The sequence below is a fragment of the Urocitellus parryii genome, chromosome 3 (assembly GCF_045843805.1).
Source record: "Urocitellus parryii isolate mUroPar1 chromosome 3, mUroPar1.hap1, whole genome shotgun sequence".
NCBI lineage: Eukaryota > Metazoa > Chordata > Mammalia > Rodentia > Sciuridae > Urocitellus > Urocitellus parryii.
Window position 1 is genome coordinate 12,200,992 of NC_135533.1, and position 18,963 is coordinate 12,219,954.

Sequence of the window (18,963 nt, forward strand, 5' to 3'; positions counted from 1 at the left end):
CCAGATGTCCACTACTCTGCTGTGCCAGGGGCTCCAGGATTCCCCCAACCCATCACAATACTCCATAGGGTATAGGCACTTGATATGTGCTTATTTAATGAATGAAGGAATGGCTGTGTGGGATAGGACATAGTAAGAGACCACCTGTAAAATATAAGTTCGACCATTAAAAATTGTGTTTCTAAAGAGGCTTTGTTGGCATTGGTTTATTTGTATTGGGGGCTTTGCAAAAATCAGGAGCATGGTCTCAGGATTTAAGGCTGGAATGTAACTAATGAAAGTTAATGTGTCTGGCATGAGCTCAACTTGTTGTGTTAATTTTCATTTAAATGGGAGTTTAAATAACCTTTCCACAGTTTGATAATTTTTCAAAGTGTGTCAGGCATTGTGCAGAGGAGGGATAGGAGGAAAGGAATCACCTTCCTTCTTATATCCTCTTCCCTTGCTTTAGGGCACATTAAGATATTCTAGGCTTTCAGTGCTGGTATCTTATCTTCTTCCAAAAACATCTGGTTCCTTTTAGTGGAAAAGGGTATTCAGAAAAACAGGAGATGGGTACTAGATCTGTGATTCTGGGGTAACACCACTCCCAGGTTATCACTGTGGTCAGAGCTATGGAATATGCACTTGTACATGCACATACAAATGTACACACATGTGCGTGTGTCTCTAATCCCATATCCATCCATATTGAGAAACCAGTTTACACGACAGTTCCAATCCAATATAATAAGGCTTATTCTAGCATTCTTCCTTTCCATATTTGCAACTCCCTCATGTAATGCCAAGAAGCTTGGCTTCTGCTGTCCTTAATAAGCTTACATATTTGATTACTCTCCTCACATGTAAATAATTGTCTGTAGTAATTTCCACCCTCCTCACCCTGCTGAACTTCTAACACCTCAGTATAGCTTCCGACACTTCACACAGGGCATGCCTTTCCTACATGGATGCCCTTATCAATCCTCTGAGGCTTCTACAGCGTGCACAAGCTGCTTTCATATCCCACTTGGATTCCAACACCCTACTCCATCTGGATTGTCTCCTCACTTGGCTTGGTGTCTATTACCTTCCACTGGGCCTGGGCCTCCTTTCTACATAGAAACAAAGAAATACATTTGTTTAGTCCTCTGACCACAAAGGTATTTCCCTTCACATTATGCTTGTTGCATAATTTGAGGCACCCGAGATGGTGATGGGAAGGGAAGGAAGGACTCAGGATCTGTCTGCCCCCACATGCACGAAACCCATCTTCCCAGTGTTTAGAGTGGCAGCTGTGACCATTGGACATACATCTAACTCACTTGGGCTCTCTGAGCCCTTTGTATCTCTCAATTCTTTTTTCAACCTGTTTTCCAGGAAACAATGTCAGGTTCTTAGTTCTAGAAGCCCTAGATTTTCTCTGGCTTCCCTTCCAACCTAACACATTATTTTTGCAACTTTGTCTTTCCTCTGGATTTGACCTTCAAAGGTGGCAGATTGGACCTTCATTTCTTTTTTCCTCCTCCCTAGCACAATCCCCCTCTTCACCTGCATAGCACCTTAAGAGTGCATCTCCTTGCTGGAAACAGCAGCTGTTTCTGGTCACAAGCTTTTGTGCCTACTACCTGTTCTTCACCATTGCCTACCTTGAAAGTGGGAGCTGGGAGATGCCTTCCAGTATTCCCAGGTGTGCAAACACACTAATCATCACCCACACATCTTGCTAGGACCTCAGGCCTCAGAATCACAACCAGATGGTTTCTTCTCAGCATTGGAAGATCTGCCCTGAAATCTAGGTTCCTCAAAGGGACATCCCAAGCTATGTTCTAACCACAAAATGTCCACTGATTGTGAATCTATAAAAGACCTGATTATAATGGGTACTATGAAAAAGGAAGAAGCAAAACCGTAATTTTTTTAAAAAGTTATTGGGTATATAGCTTTGTTTTTAGCATTTGTAAATGTTGTATATGGGGATAGAGCCAATATTGAGATGAAACAAATTTTTAAAAATCACTATGAATCAGGCTTGGTGATGCAGGACTGTAATCCCAGCTACTGAGGAGACTGATGCAGGAAGATTCCAAGTTCAAGGCCAGCCTGGGGAATTTAATGAGACACTAGTGGTAGAGTGTCCCTGAGTTCATTCCCAGTACTGCAAACAAACAAACAAAAAATTATTCTGTGATTTTTTACTAATTTTAAAATAATGGATAGATACTGTTTTCTTCAGCATGGGAAGTTCATGCAGAAAAACAATGATCAATACCCAGTACCATGAAGGAAGAAAAACAATCATCATTTGAGAACTACAACAGTTGGTGAAGTCTTTCTGGAGGAAATGAATTTAAGTCTTGGTTTAGATTGTTATTCTAACCAGTCCAGTACCAACTTGTCATTTCTAAGAACTTTTCTGCCAGATTGTCCACGAAGAAGTCAGTATCTAGCATTGATTAATACTATTGAGCATGCCATTTTTCAGTAGTATGAAGCAACTTTAGGGATGCATTTTGAGGTTTGTAATTGCTACAGAAAGAGACAAAAACATCTCTGTGTGGTTGAAATTTTGACTTCTCTTGAATCACTTAACTAATTTTGAACCCACAATCCTCTGTTGGCTCTGGTCCCTGCTCACCACTTCTTTTTATCAGTGCTTCTCTGACCCTGAGTCCTCCAAGGGTAGGACTAAGAACAAATGGTTATGGGATCCATTTCCTCATTCACCATCAGGAAGAATTTTCCATCCGGATGATTAAGAAGGCATGTGGTCTCCAGCACAAAGCCTGGATGACCTTTGATGGGAAGGTTGTAGATGAGGCTCGAATGTTCAGGGGTGCAAGGAACATCTGTCAAAGACAGTGTTTCAGAATGGGGAGTTAAACATGAAAACATTTGCTCTGGGAGTTTATACTCAAGTTGAAGAAGTAGACAAATAAATCAAAACTATTGACAAAAGTCAAAAGCTATAGTAGCAACATACACAGCATTTTAACAAGGGACAGAAGAGTTCGGCATCTCACAAATCAGGGAGCCATGGGGATGGAGCTAGGGGTTGACACAGGTAAATGTCATTCTAAGAATGATAATTTAGAATGAGTTTTAATGGATGAGTAAGAGTACACTAGAAGTTCACCAGCAAAAAGGGAAGAAAGTAAGCCCATTCATTCAATAAGCATTCACTGAGGAATTATTGTCCCTGGTACTTGTTGGTTTTGAGACATAATATTTAGCAAATAGGAAATTTTTGTGCCCTTAGAGCTAGCAGCATTAAGCAGATATTTACAGGCACAATATGAATGGGAGTAAATGTAATAAAAGAAAAGAATGATGGGAAACCTCAGGAAGGCTAACTGGAGAATGCAGGTTAGAGACCTGAGGACTGAGGACCAGATGAGGTGCATGACATGGGGGGCGGGGTAGGCAGTGGTATAAAACCACATGCAATGTCCAGGAGCATAAGCCTCAGTGCTGTGCCCTGGGACTTACAGCCGTGCTGATGTGGATGTGGAGCCACCTAAGGATTTTAAGCAAGACAAATGCATGCCTGTGTCTACTTTAGAAAGCGTGCTTGAGTGTAGAGGGTGGATTGAAGGAGAATGTGTCCAGAAACAAGAAGGTGCTCATAGCACTGCTCCACTGTCAGGAGAGAATGTGGTCCAGAACTAAGGCACAGGTGGGTGACTTGACAGGTGAGCCCAGGATCTTTGAGACCAACAAAATCTCCAAGACTTGGTATTTGAGTAAAGTGAATGGAGAAGTTAAAGGTGACTTCCACATTCAAGTGTGACTGAACTATGAATGAAATTGCTTTGCACTGGCAGGAAACAGGAAGAGGAAGCTCTGACCAATCAGCCCCAGACAAGTTACCTGGAGGAGCTTGGGCAGATGTGCTCAGGTAGAAGCTACACCCAAGGAAAGCTCAGGGAGAAGATGGCATTGTGCTGAGCCAGGGGGATAGATTCTAAATGCTAAGAAAATCCAAGTAAGAGAATGTGTACATTGAAAAAAGAATGTTTTCATCGCTTGTATTGGAAATATTTAATTCTTCAAGAGATGCAGAGTTCTGTTTTAGCAGGGCTCTCGGTATCTGGAAGTAAATACTTACTAAACCAAGAAGGCCATGAGAGGCCCCTCAGATGAAGATCCAAACCTCATGCTGCATCTGTTTCCCAGAAGCCTTGACCACAGGAAAGGTGACTAGACTGGGGTCCTGGGGACCATTCCCTCTTCTTCTGCATCACGCTGAATGCATTTAGAAAATTGCCATGAACTTTCTGTTTCTATCATGAACTTGTAAGTCTTTTTTCCCTCCAATTTTGAAGTAAGAGAGAGTAATATAGAGACTTAATTGCCAGTTTCCATGGTCTCCTGTGTAGGTGAGAGACCAAGAACAAAATTTGTGGTGTTTCCACTCCACTTGAAACAGCATGGAGTACTGGAACATGGGAACATGAATGTCTGAGGGGTCAGAAGGACAGCAGCAGTGAAACTAAGGGACAGCTGAGTTTGAGGGTTGTTCTGACAGAATGCCTGGGTTTAGACAACTCAAGGATTTTGGAGGAATTTATTGGGAATTACTTAATTTGGTTTCCACCTCTATAACAGGGGGATGATAACCAGAATATCATAATCATAATTCCTAGGTCATGAGTTGAGTTTAAGCATTAAAGGAGATCACATATGGAAGGAGCTCAAGAAAATGTCAATATTGTTACTATTATTTCTACAGGTTGAACATCCCAAAGTCAAAACTCTAAAATCTGAATTGCTCCAAATTCCAAAACTTTTTGAACACCAACATGCCACAGTGGAAAATTACACACCTGACCTCATATAAGAGGTCACAGCCAAAATGCAGACACACTGAAAATACTGTATAAAATTACTTTCGGGCTAAGTATATAAGTTGTGTATAAAATGTAAATGAGTTGCATGTGTCCACTTGAGTCTCATCCCTGAGATATCTCATTATGTATATGAAAGTATACCAAAATCTGATAAAATTAAATCTCAAACACTTCTCATTATAAGCATGTTGTATATAGGGTAATCAGTCTATACTGGCTTATTGCTGCCCTTCAGGGATCCTGACCCTTGAGGAGCTTGGAGAAAGGGCACTGCTCAGGGGGGTGTTAGTGTCTATAGATAACAATTATTGTCATGACTTTGTTCAAAATGTGGTGTACAGAGAGTGTGTGTGGGTGGAGCCTGGATCCAAGTTCCCTGCAGTGTCTGGAAGTACCTGTACTCTCCAACAGCACCTGCCCCAAAGCCTACCCAGTCCAATCAACAACAGCATGAGCTGCCTGGGTAGGAAGGTGGCCTGGAAGATGTACTTGAAACATCTTTTCCCTGGCCTCTGCATCTACAGAGGAGGTGGGCATACTTCTGATAATCTCTTCTCTGCCCTCAGGATGAATCAGGTAGCCCTGTGGTCTGCAAAGCAGCAATTTGAGGCATTCTTTCCTGGGCAGAGTCTGTGCCCTCAAAGGTAAAGTTGCAGACTTTGTCTAAACCAAAGTCTGCAACTAAGTGATGGGTCCAGGACACCAAGATGGCCAACTGGGGAATTTCCACCCTCCCAGGGTTCAGTTCCAGGGCATGGGACCCCCAGCCACCCATTTGAATGGGATCATATTTCTCAGGTAAAGGAGGAAATAAAATTGTTTCACTAAAACTCTTGCTCATCCTTCAAGGTTAGTCTAGCTTTCAAGGAAAAGAGTTAGAGTAATGGATCACCAAATGGAGTCCCCAAACCACCTAAATCCAAATCATTCCAAGGAGCTTTTTAAAACTTAATGCTATTGGGCTCTACCAATATTCAAAAGTCCTCTGAATTTCTAACCACCACGTTCTTTCAGACCATATGCACTTCATGTTAGAGACCTCTGGCCCAGGGAAGATCTCCCTTCCTCTGAGAGCTTTGTCTCACTCAGCTTGCTACAACTACCGTGTTAGTAGAAGCTGCCACCCTAATGTTCCTTCAATCTTTACAGCTGAAAGCTACAGATAGTTTGCTTTGTAGTATCTCAAGTATCAAAATATGCTTGTTTGTGTGAAAAGAAGTAAATGTTTTGGTTGATAAAGGCCAAGATAAAACAAAATCTGTCAGAGAACATCAAAATCTTCCCTTAGAATAGCCACAAGATAGAGGAGGTCCTTACTTCTACTCAGACAGGTTGCCATCCATTGCTAGAAAGTTTTGTTACACTGATTTGCTCTTTCTTGGTTCCTGTCCTCTCATCTGGAAACCTGAGGCGTAATTCTGTGTTTCCTAGCATAGCAGTGCTCCAGATAGTTGGCACTAGTTATCACACCCCTTGGGAATCTCTTCTCTAGCGCCAGGTCTCCTTTACTATCCCTCAGTGAGAAAAACCTCACTACTCTCACCAGGCAGCTTGTACTCCTAGAGACGGAGTCCATTTCTGGATTTCTCTGTGTATCATGGCAGCTGAAACATACTATCCACAGGCCTCAGGAGTAGGCAGTTGGAAGCAAGCTGACGGACACAAAGCGGGGATTCTAGATCAGAGAAATGGAGGAAGCCCAGGAAGATAACTGTCAACCTCAGAGGAAATGGAGGAAGGCACTATGTTGAGCTCAGAGGTTGACAATTTGGTTACACAGACCAGTAAGAACAAGAGACTCCATGCTGTCTCTAAGGAATTGAGATAACATATGGATTTTAACATAAAAAAAATGAGAACAGGAGATGGTGTTAAATGAGGACTTTGTTGTATGGACCGTTGCAAAGTCTGAGAAGCCTGACAAACAGATGACTCTGTATCAAGATGGTGACAAGTTCATGCTACATCATTGGCCTCAGTGTCCTTGGAGTCCACTTATTAGGAATGATATTAAATCTAATTCACGGGAGAATGCTGAGTCTGATACAGTATAAAAGGGACCACATGATTGGAGAGCTAGGATTATAAGCCAGCCATGTTTTAATTTTGAAGGAGGTTTTTGTGTACCTCGATTCAGTTATCTGTGGCATTTATTCTCTTAATTCCTAGAGCTGTCAGGTTTCCTCACTGCACCTTACATGGGCTCTGAGCAGCACATAAGAGGACATGTGTTAACCAAATGTGAATCTTCTTTAAAGTGTTACATAATGACATTTTCAATCTCTTAATTGCAAAAATACCATGGAAATATTACCTAGCCCTTTACTGAAAAAGGGTCTTCAAGGTTCCAGATTTTCTGCTAATTCCTGATCCTGATAAGCTCACCAGAAAGAAAAAAAATGAAATTAGTTTGATATGATTTGCTGTCAGTGAATCTGTGTTCTCTACTAAATTTGCTAAATATTTCTAGTCTGATTTCTATCACTCAAGAGGAGTCGAGTAGCAGAGTGACAGTGACTTTAGGGCTCCAAAGGCCACCATATTTGTGAATGGTTTCCTCACTACTTTGTGTCTCACAGGGTGTACACATTCTTTCTAGAGCAGAAATCAAAATGCCTGTAAGTTTTCTTTTTCTACTTCCCAATTAGGAGTTTCCAAATCAGACTAGAAGAATATTTCTTAACTAAGTGATATTTCTCTTTGGGTATCAATTTATTATGATATAAGAAAATTCATCCCATAAAATTAAGGTGAGTCTATTGAAAGGAGTTGGAATGATGGATCTAGAAGACATTAATGAAAAAAATATGTTTCCTAAGTTCCTACTATGTGTTCAACATTATTTTGGAGACATAAATATTTTCAATAGAAAATTGTCATTAAAAATCAATATGGAATTGAGGGTGTACCTTAGTGGTGAAGCACATGCTTAATGTATAAGACACCAAGCCACCTTAGGTTTAATCCCTAGAATCATCAAAATGAAATGAATATGAAGTGTATATTATATGTTCTTTCCCTATTTTTATCTTTTCCACTTATGGTGCTCTATTTTGACCTTCAACCTCACTTCAGTCTCCATCTGTTTCTCTTCTTAATCTTATTTCCTTCTAATTTAATGGGATTCTTTTTATCCATAAGTCCCAACTCAACATGTTTAGAAGTGGCATGTTTTCAAGTTCTTTTATGATGGCATTTGTACCTCTTGTTTTGACAAGTGTGGATTTCTGATATGCACATCTGTCTACTTCTGCAATAAAATTTAATTCATTTTTTGTTAGGTCCTCTTTGCTGTCTAATCTTGTGGGACTGAGTTGGACCTGGCCACAAATAGGAGACAGAGTGATTTAAAGTGAGCACATAGAGTTTTAACAGACATCTTTTTGTTGCCATCTGTGTTCGTCAACTTTGTGTGTTGTGACCAGAGTCCCTGACAAGAATGACTTTGAGGAGGAAAGCTTTATTTTGGCTCATGATTTCAGAGAATTCGGCACACGGTTGGCTGACTCCAGGTAGAAACATTATGGAGGGAAGAGCGTAGCAGAGGAAAGCTGCTCAGTTCATGGTAGCCAGAAAGTACAGAGAGAAAGAGAGAAGTGCTGGGGAGAAGATAAACACTTCCTGGCACAAATTCACTTTCAGTGACCTACTTCCTCCGAGTAGGTCCCACCTTCCAGGAGCCCATTTAGCTATCTATGGGTTAATCCATCAGGTGAATTAATCCACTGATGAGGTCAGAATCCTCGTGAAACAGTCATTGTCTAAAAGCTACACTTCTGACTCTTGCTGCACTGAGGACCATACTTTCAACACATGAGCTTTTAGGGAACATTCCAGATCCAAACCATGAGAGCACCCTAACAAAACTGTTAAATACAGATCAAATATTGCGTTAATGTGACTTATTTGCCCATTATTCTCTGTGGTGTTCATTTTATTCATGAGGATATTTTCCAGAGAAGAAAAAAAATACTGGTGATGGAATAAAGTTCAGAATCTAGGCACCAAATTTAAATGTCCTTTCTCAATATTTTATTGTTTCTTGTACTTTAATGTGCATACTCTGTTTCTGTCAAACTTTCTCTTATGCTGGTCTCCATCACTCTTATCTCCCCACTCTTACGTCCTCAATCTTGTTCTCATTCTTTCTTTCTAAACAACTATTTGAAGTAAAAAAGAAGATGTTTATCTTTATTTTATACTAATGTTTATACTAATTTTATTTCAAGTCATCTCGGATCATTAAAACTGAATCACCATGCAATTTTAAGTCTGGATATAAGACATTTAATTGGTTTTTCTCCTACTCTCTATAGCACAGTCAACAAACTTGTGAAACAAGCTTGGGGAAAAAAATCTGGTCTTCAGTCTATTTTAATAAATAAAGTTTCTTTAAACACAGAAATGCATTAATTTCCATAGCCTTTATAGCTGCATTCACGTGCAATGGCAGAATAGTTGGAACAGAGACTGTATCACCTGGCATGCCTAAAGCATTTGCTTTAGCTTTTAGACAATGACTTTCATGATCCTTATAGAAAAGTTTCCCTGCAAACAATTTTATGAAGAGAGTCACATGTACCTAGAGTAGAAATGCACCCCAAACCTACAGCATTCTTGAGTAGGTTCTGAGACCTGTTCTAGGGTTTCCTTTCCCAAGAAAGAGCATTCTATTCACCTGATATGACTTTCTGTTGTTGATGTCAAGTAAACCCTCAGGTCAGCAGCAAGAGTATTTAGGAAGTATTTAGTTTATACCTTACTTCTTTCACACATTGGTTACTTTGACTGCTCACATCATATTTTAAGCATCTTGGGACATCTGTTTTCAATGAAAGGAGTTTTATTGAAATTTTCTCTACTCACTAGAGTGATTAAAAGCCAGCATAACCCCAGTGGCTTGAGATGCATTAGCCAGGGAAGTGGCTGGAGAAGCTAAGGAAAATGAAGAAACAGCAGCTTTAGATGAAAAGAGAATGATATTGCCTTCAGAGGTTGGTGTCCCATGTTCCTATAAAAACAAATGCCACTATATTTGCTGGAGCTCAGCCAGCTCCCAATTTAGGCATAAGATTAAATAGTCTTCCAAGGTCACTAAGTCACATGTATGGGAAAGAAAGAGACCAATACAGACTAATTAAATATAGGCACAGGCCTCTAGGCCACCATGTGTTTGAAATGAGAAAATGAAGTACAGACACCAAGGCACTCTGTTGGCAGAAGGGAAACGAACATTCCCCGTGGCTCATGGCTCTTATTTGGAGGCAACCCCTCCAAATGGTGGCACGATCAGTGCTATTTGCACTGAGAATTCCTTGGTGTCACAGAGAACAGAAATGTTACATAAAGTGAGAAAATAATACATTATTTATCAAGTCTGGGAACTTTGAATTCAATTCTACACTATCAAGCATCACAGAATGATTCACAGTGTCTCGGAAGTACAGGGTATCTTATAGGTCTAAGCACCTACACAGTACGTAAGGAAAACTCCTTCAGGTTTATTTATCTACTTTAAATAAATGACAGATGTACATTCATACATACAGAGACACCTCATGCTGAGCCCCTACTTACCAGGCCTCTTCAATAGAACATTCTAATTATACCCACTGAATATCCTGACCCACTCTGCTCCATCCATTCCCTTCCACTGAAGAACTGACACCGACAACACCCCAGTGACCACCATCCATGATCCTGGGTCTTTCCCACCCTTGCTTCTCTGAGCCCCTCTGCTATCACCATGTTTCCCAAAATGTAGTATATTTATCGCTGTTAGTCTTCAACATGACTTTACATAATTTGGAGATGACCATTTTTATTTTAAAATTATGTATTCATTTTAATGTATATTAGATAAAAAGTTGCCAACAGACAAAAGTCAATGTTATTAAGAAGAAAAAAAGTAAAGTCTAAAAACCAAAAAGCTGAGTAATGGCAGCTAAGGCAGGGGGTGGCCATTTGTGGATCCTAAAGATTCGAAAACATGGGTGAGTACAGGCTCAGCATGAGGTGTCTCTGTATATATGAATGTACATCTTTCATTTATTTAGAGTGGATAAATAAACCTAAAAAGTTTTCCTTACAAACTGTATAGGTTCTTAGACCTATAAGATACCCTGTGCTTCTGAGACACTGTGAATCATTCTGTGATGTTTGACAGTAATTGAAAAAACAAAGGTCCATTTAAACATCAAAATATAACAACATGATAGGTATTGTGCTAAGTGGATTACATGTAAAACACTGTGAGAATGTTTTGGGGATAACTCATATTTGGAAACTGTCTCTCATGTTTTCCCCCTGTGCCTAAGGCTGCTTTAGATGCTAAAGACCCATCACACCAACCAGATGGGAAGCACTTTCCTTTATCTTGGGGGAAATTGCAATTATCCTAGATAACTGCTCCACCCATACCCACTATCAGGCAACCTCACTCTTTCCCTCCTGGAGGGAATCACAGTACTAAAAATCCAGATTAGAGCACCAGAGGGAGCACTCTGGGACATAGCAGTGTAAGAGCAAATCATTATCAAAAGTTCTGCTCTGAGATGTGTTTTTCCTACATATTTCTAAGATCTCTGATGGGGCTCAAGGAGGTTTTGGGGATGGCATAGAATCAGACAACTTCCAATATCTTGTAGGATGAGAGGTCACCAGTGAAAGTTAACTGAACAGGATGAGAAAATCCCTCCTTCTTTATATAGACAGTATTCCTTTGCTTACTCCTTAGTATTTTTTATCCTTGGGATCAATTAATGGCAGCTCCTTGCCTTAGCTGCCATTTCTCACTAGGTACTATGTGCCCACTTATGTTGTCCAAAGCTCAAGGCGCTCTCTATGAATAAAGCTTTCTGCCCATTTTCACCCCTTAGAACTGTGCTTCTCAAATGAGGATGATTCTGCCTCTCAGGGGATATCAGCAATACATGTACACATTTTTTGGTTGTTACAACAGCAGGAAGAAGATACTGTCATTTGCATCTAGTGGTGAGAGTTGCGGATAAACATCTTACAACAAACAAGATATTTGCCCCAAAGAAAGAATCATCTGGCCCCAAAAGTCATTAATGGCAAGATTGAGAAACTCTGCCTTTGACTAAACTGTCTTCACAGCAGAAAAATTTCAAATGAAAATCAAACAAATTAAAAAACAGAAACAACAGCAGGGGTGATAATTTGCTGAAATAATGTTGTGTTACACTATTTGAGATTAATTGAGTAGGTGTGAATTCTGGCTGATGCATCCAGTTAGACCTCCCTTCTCCTTGAGATTCACTCCTGCCGCACTTCCCCAACCAATGGGAACTCTCCAGGAGTCCCTTAGCAGGCCCAGGTGGACAGCAGGGGTCTAATATCCATAAGAATGCAGATCTTAACATAATCATATCATCTCAATGGCTTGCTGGCCTCACCTTTCAACCAAAAATGCCATGCATCATACTACTTGGCTATGGCTCTTAGCAAAAAGTCTTCATTTGATTCTACAATCCAGATCCAGTGAGCAATCATGAAGATTGCATTATATCTTCCTTACTCTCCTGGGAGACGCTGGGGGGTATTTTTAATGATCAGTCAGCAGGTGTCAATCCTCTGTGTAAGTTTGCATGGTATACCTGGGAAACAGTGACAAACAGTGAATATGGGCTCTATACCCAAGAAGCTTAAAATGTCAAAACAAGAGGGTCTATTACAAAGGTCTGAGAAAACCACAGCTCACTTGTGTAAGGAAGATCATGGTGACCAGGAGTCATTCCAAATAGAAGGCATAGAGACATATTTGTTCTAAAATCCTGGGTAAGTTGTATGATGAGAGAAAAGGAAAAGATCATCTACATGAAAGAAGTTCTTTATTCAACCTAAGAATTTGAGTTAATAATTTAAATTACTTTGTGCTCTTTGAAGGCACTTTGAACACCTGTGTGTCCTGAACACTAAAGGGCTATTTACCAAGGGTCTTAAATATCAAAGATAGTGTTTTTCAAGGACAAAAATCACTGGCTTGTTTTTGTGATGTCTTTACTAATGATATTTCTCTGTTACCAACTCACAGGTCATTAAATCTTGGAAACACAGAGAAATGACAATTTCTATTTTCATACTAGTATTTTTTACAATATTAGAATATAATAAAACATTTAACCAAATTGGATACTTATAAATTTAATGCATCTGCTTAAATGCCTGATTTCCCCCTTAAATTATTTTAAAATATGGGAAAAACAGGTTCATATAATACAATCAGCAACTGTTGAAGCCATAAGAAATCTTGAAATAATCAGTAGGCCATACTTCCCAATGCCAAATGCACTCAAAACAATGTAGGGAAGATAATTGGTATAAATTTATAAAGGTTGAGCAGGGAAATCTTTGAACTGAAAATGATTTAAACAAAACTTTTTACTAGAACCAATGAAAGAAACTGGTAAAAACAAAAGCAGAAAACAAGACATTTTCTGCTAGTCCAGAATATTCTCCAGGGGTTCCAAAAGGCTTCCTTTCAGTTACCATATGAAGACAGCAGCCCTGCATCACCAACACCACATACCACCACATGCACATACCAGCAGGATTATTGAAAAGCTTTCAACATATTTCATGTCTGCAGAGCAGGGTGTTGTGCTAAAATGACCTTCTTTTTATATCCTTAGCATTGGTCATAAGGCATTTATGGTATAGAGAGTCTCCAACCTTTGTATGTTTGGGGTTTTATTTGAGTTTATACATATATGCCCATGTATTTATGTGAACGAATGGTACATATGTAAGAACACAATAAATACATTGAATAAATTTTAAAGTGTTTTTCAAAAATTTGGATGCTTCTTAATAGTGATAGAAGGAAGGTATGTGTTAAAGGTATGGAATAATATTTTTAAAAAAATATTTAAAATTGCTGTTTCCTCCTTATATGAGATAAGAGAATTTAGTAATCTCTTTTTTTCTGGAATTTGCAAAATTGTCAAGGATGAATAGGGATTCTAATGTGGATCTATTTAATGGAGAATTCCCCACTTTTCCTTGTCAGTGGCTTTCCCCACTGATGATAATGATGACAAGATCACTGGGGGCTACACTGGTGAGAAGAATTCCCTGCCCTACCAGGTGTTGCTGAACGTTGTCTACCACACCCAGTGGGTGGGGTCTGCAGCTCACTTCTACAATCCATAAGTGTCCTTCATTCACAGTCTTTTAAGTACCAATCAATCTCTCTTTTCATCTCCAGTTGCTTTATAGGGTCATTTGCTTCACATTCCTATTTACTGTTCTCACAAGGTGGTGTGCTGTGAGTCTCTAATAGCACTGATTCTTCTTTGGAAATCCTCTAATCTGTACCATGTTTGGGAGCAGAAGTGCTTCCCTAACTCTATAACTACTTGCATGACAGAATTCTGGAAGAGAATAGAGTTTCTGCTTATGTTAATAATTGGGGCCTGGGGGAAGGGAGAAAGCCTCAAGTTGGAAACTTAGAACACTTTCCACCTTAGCTTCTGATGAATGAAGGTGCATTGGGGAGAACATGACACTCATGTCATTGAGGAAGTTGAGCAATTCATTGATGCAGCCAAGTTCATCCTACACTCCAACTACAATGAAGTAAACTTGGAATTCGACATCAGACATCATGCTGATTAAAATGAACTCACTAGTAGGGGATAGGAAAGGTAGCAGAATACAACAATTACTAATTGGGCATTATGTAAAATTGTGGATGTGTAACCGACGTGATTCTGCAATCTGCATTTGGGGTAAAATTGGGAGTTCATAACCCACTTCAATGTAATGTATGAAATATGATATGTCAAGAGCTTTGTAATGTTGTGAACAACCAATAAAAAAAAAGAAAAAATAAATAAAAAAGTAAAATGAACTCACTGGCCACCATCAGCTCTTGAGTGTCCACTGTCTTTGCCAAGATCCTCTCTCTGCTGGGACTCAGTGTCTCATGTCCAGCTGGGAAAACACCCTGAGCTTTGGAAGTGTTACCAGGAACACAAGTAACAGGTTTGAGAACAGCGGAAGTGAATGGCACATTGATGGCTAATCAGTATTTTCATTGAAGGAATGGTTGCTAGAGGGTAGCTTTCAGTATTACAGTGTTAGAAAATACTAACTGAAATGAGGAAGATTCCTTTGATGAGACCATGAAGTATTCACAAAAATTAAAAAGTGAGCTTTTTATAAAGAGACAGGTCATAGAACTGAAGGGTGATTGGTGATGTACAGAGATCCAGAAACAGGAAGTAAAGGAACATAGGCTAAACGGTTCTGTGCTGCCTGAAGTATACAACTGCTTGAGAAATCATCTCTGCACTTGCGATCTGTGGTCACTAATGCTGATATCAGAGAAAAAAGGGCTCTTTCACTTTTTAGTTGGGAAATTTTCTGGATAAAAATCTCACCCAAATTTCACTCATTGCAAAATTGAATGAAAGAGCAGGAGACAGAACGTGTCAAATAAATTTACATGATTGCTGTGGGTAATAATTTTCTTCCATTTCCTCTTTGCACAGCAGGCCGATGACCTTCCCTTCTGCAGTTTCTGGATACCCCTCTGCTCCCTGACACTGCTTGCCAAGATGCCCACCCAGGCAGGATGGCTAGCAACGTGTTCTGCCTGGGCTTCCTGGAGGATGGAAAGGTCTCTTGCCAGATGAGGTTTTTACTCCTCCTCCATCCAGATTGATCTCTCTTCTCCACCATATTTCTCTTTCTGTGCAACACAAAGAACTGTAAAACTGTCCATTCAATCGATCATGATGTATGAAGAAAGCTTTGAGATAGGCTACACATTTTCTGTTTGTGATAAGGAAGGTTAGTGTTCAGGGTAAACAGATAGACCACAGAAGGTATCTGATGTACTTATGCACTCTCCTGAGAAGGGTATTGTGCAGTGGGACCTGTGAGAGGAGCACAGCTGCTGGGATGGCAGTGTTCCCAGTGTCCCGCAGTTCCTGTGACACATGCCCTCTGTTGTGTGTGGCTAGAAAAGGGAAAACTCTGGAACTTTTTGGTGTCTCTAGTCCTCACATGTTCTTGTCCCAAGGGGTCCACTAGGAAATAGGAGGGGCAGTAAGAAAGGAGGAAGAACAATAGGGATATAGAAAGAAGAATGAGGGTGGGGTTCCAGGGGGAGAGAAGGTGCTTTGTGGAGGATCAGTGGTCCCTGAGAATAGTCCCTATAATGTGGAGGATTATCCAGGAACCCATTCTCCCATATGTACATAACCCATGCTCTCACTGTTTCTCCTTCCACCCCAGGGTGACTCTGGTGGCCCCATGGTCTGCAGTGGCAAATTCCAGGGGGTTGTGTCCTGGGGCTCTGGCTGTGCTCTGAACGGCAAACTCGTTGTCTACACCAAGGTCTGCAACTACATGAATTGGATTCAGCAGACATTTTCAGTCCTGCTATCAACTTTACCTTCCTTTAACAGCCCAAATCCTTCTCTAAATGAAAATACTTTGTTCTGCAATGTATCTTTCCAAGAATTTTCTTTGCTTGGAGTTGATTAACTTTCTCTTAAACGTGTTGCTAGGTAGGAAAGAGAGCTGAACTATTGTATGGAGAGAATTTGAAGGTTGTTTAGTCATTCAACAATAATCAATATAACTAAATATAAACATATTGATTGCCTACTCTAGAGCATACTCTATGTTCAACATTGAAGTATATAAAGGCAAATAAATTCATTATTACCACCACATTTATCACGTATAGTAGAAACTTTATTAATATATGAGCTACAATTTGCAATAATTTTGCCTTAGGACACATTTGGTCATGTATTGTTTATGATAGATCATGTGTTCATAACCTAACAATAGATAACGACACTAGATTACAAAGAATAAAAATCAGTTACCAAGAGAAAAGTAATGCAGGAGGCTTAACTAAAAATTATTCTACAGAGTAATAGTAACAAAAACAACATGGTATTAGCACCAAAATAGAATTGAAGACCAATCGAACAGAATAAAGGACACAGAGATATACCCACATAAATACAGTCATCTCATACTAGACAAAGGCACCATAAACATACATTGGAGAAAAGATAGCCTCTTCAACAAACAGGGCTGGGAAAACTGGAAATCCATATGTAGTAGATTAAAATTAAACCCCTATCTCTCATCATGCACAAAACACAACTCAAAGTGGATCAAGGACCTTGGCGTTAGACCAGAGACTATGTGCATACTGGAAGAAAAAGTAGGTCCAACGCTCCACCATATGGGCACAGGAACAGACTTCCTCAATAAGATTCCTAAAGCACAAGAAATAAAATAAAGAACCAATAAATGGGATGACATCACACTATAAAGTTTCTTCACAGCAGAGGAAAAAATAAAGAACGTGAACAGAGAATCTATATCATGGGAGAAAATCTTTACCACTTCCACCTCAGATAGAGCACTAATCTCCAGGATATAAAAGAACACACATAAAAAAGCTTAATACCCCCAAATAAAAACAAAAAATCCAAAAAACAAATAACCAAATTAAGAAATAGGTAAAGGAACTGAACAGGCACTTCACAGAAAAAGAAATATGAATTGTAAACAAACCTATAAAAAATGTTCAACATCTCTAATGGTTAGAGAAATGCAAATTAAAAGTGCACTGAGATTCCATCTCACTCCAGTGAGTATGACAATTATCAAGAATAAAAGTAACAATAAATGTTGACAAGAATGTGGGGGGGAAGGTTCACTCATACACTGCTGGTGGGAGTGCAAATTGGTGCAACTACTCTGTAAAGCAGTATGGAGACCTTAGAAAATGGAATCACCATTTAACCCAGTTATCCCACTCCTCAGTTTATACTCAAAGTACTTAAAATCAGCCTACTACAGTGACACAGCCACATCAATGTTTATAGCACCTTAATTCACAATAGCCAAGATATGGAACCAATCTAGATGTGCTTCAACAGATGAATGGATAAAGAAAATGTGATGAGTGTGTGTGTGTGTGTGTGTGTGTGTGCACAATGGAATATTACTCAGCTATAAAGAAAAATAAAATTATGGCTTTTGCTAGTAAATGGGTAGAACTAGAGACTATCATGCTGAGTCAAATAAATGAGTTCCAAAAAGCCATAGGTTGAATATTCTCTCTAATACGTGGATGCTAATCCATAATAAGAGAGGGTAGGGAAGGGAAGTGGATTAGATAAAGGGAATGAAGGAAAGGTAGGGGAGATGGGAATAGGAGACAATAGAATGAGTCAGACGTAACTTTTCTATGCTCATATATGAATACATGACCAGTGTAACTCCATATCACATTTAGCCTCAAGAATGAGTTCAAAATTGCAATGGGTGGCACCCCATGTATGTATAATATGTCCAAACACACCCTACTGTCAGGTATATCTAAAACAGCAATAAAGAACTCAGCCGCCAAAATCATTGAAATAGTCCATGGAAAACTACAATGAAGCCCCTGCTGTCCTTGTTCCCAATACAGTTATGCTTCTGTGACAGGTATTTCTCTTCCTTTCATTCAGAAAGTTCTAGATTTAGATTTTCTTTTTGACTGAAAAAAGAAACTTTGAATCCAGATCCCTTCACACTGATCCCAAGCCCTTTTAATGTTTTAGTCAGGTTATACCTAAATTTCTGATCTGGCCTCAATCTTGTAATTCTCTTGAGTCTGTCCAGTGAATGGGATTACAGGCCTGTCCACCAGAAAAAAAAAAAAAAAAACGATATTACGTCACTATTTTCCAGAATTTGGTATCAAAAGCTTGGTCCGAGTCCCAGATGCTGATGCAGTTTTGAGGGCAAGGTTTTGAGACAAAGGAAAAAAAAACAAATATATGAGCTACATTTTTCAATAACTTTGCCTTATTGCTTTGGAAAAAGAATACACAGTGGAGTCCTATCTCAGAAGAAGTGATTCTAACCTCCAGGGAGACGGTGGGCTTTTCTTTTCTTTCTTTCTTGTTTTTTTTTTTTTTTTTCCTTGTACCAGGGATTGAATTTAGTGGCACTTGACCAGCCACATCCCCAGCCCTATTTTGTATTTTATTTAGAGACGGGATCTCACTGAGTTGCTTAGGGCCTTACTTTTGCTGAGGCTGGCTTTGAACATGGGATCCTCCTGCCTCATCCTCTTGAACCACTG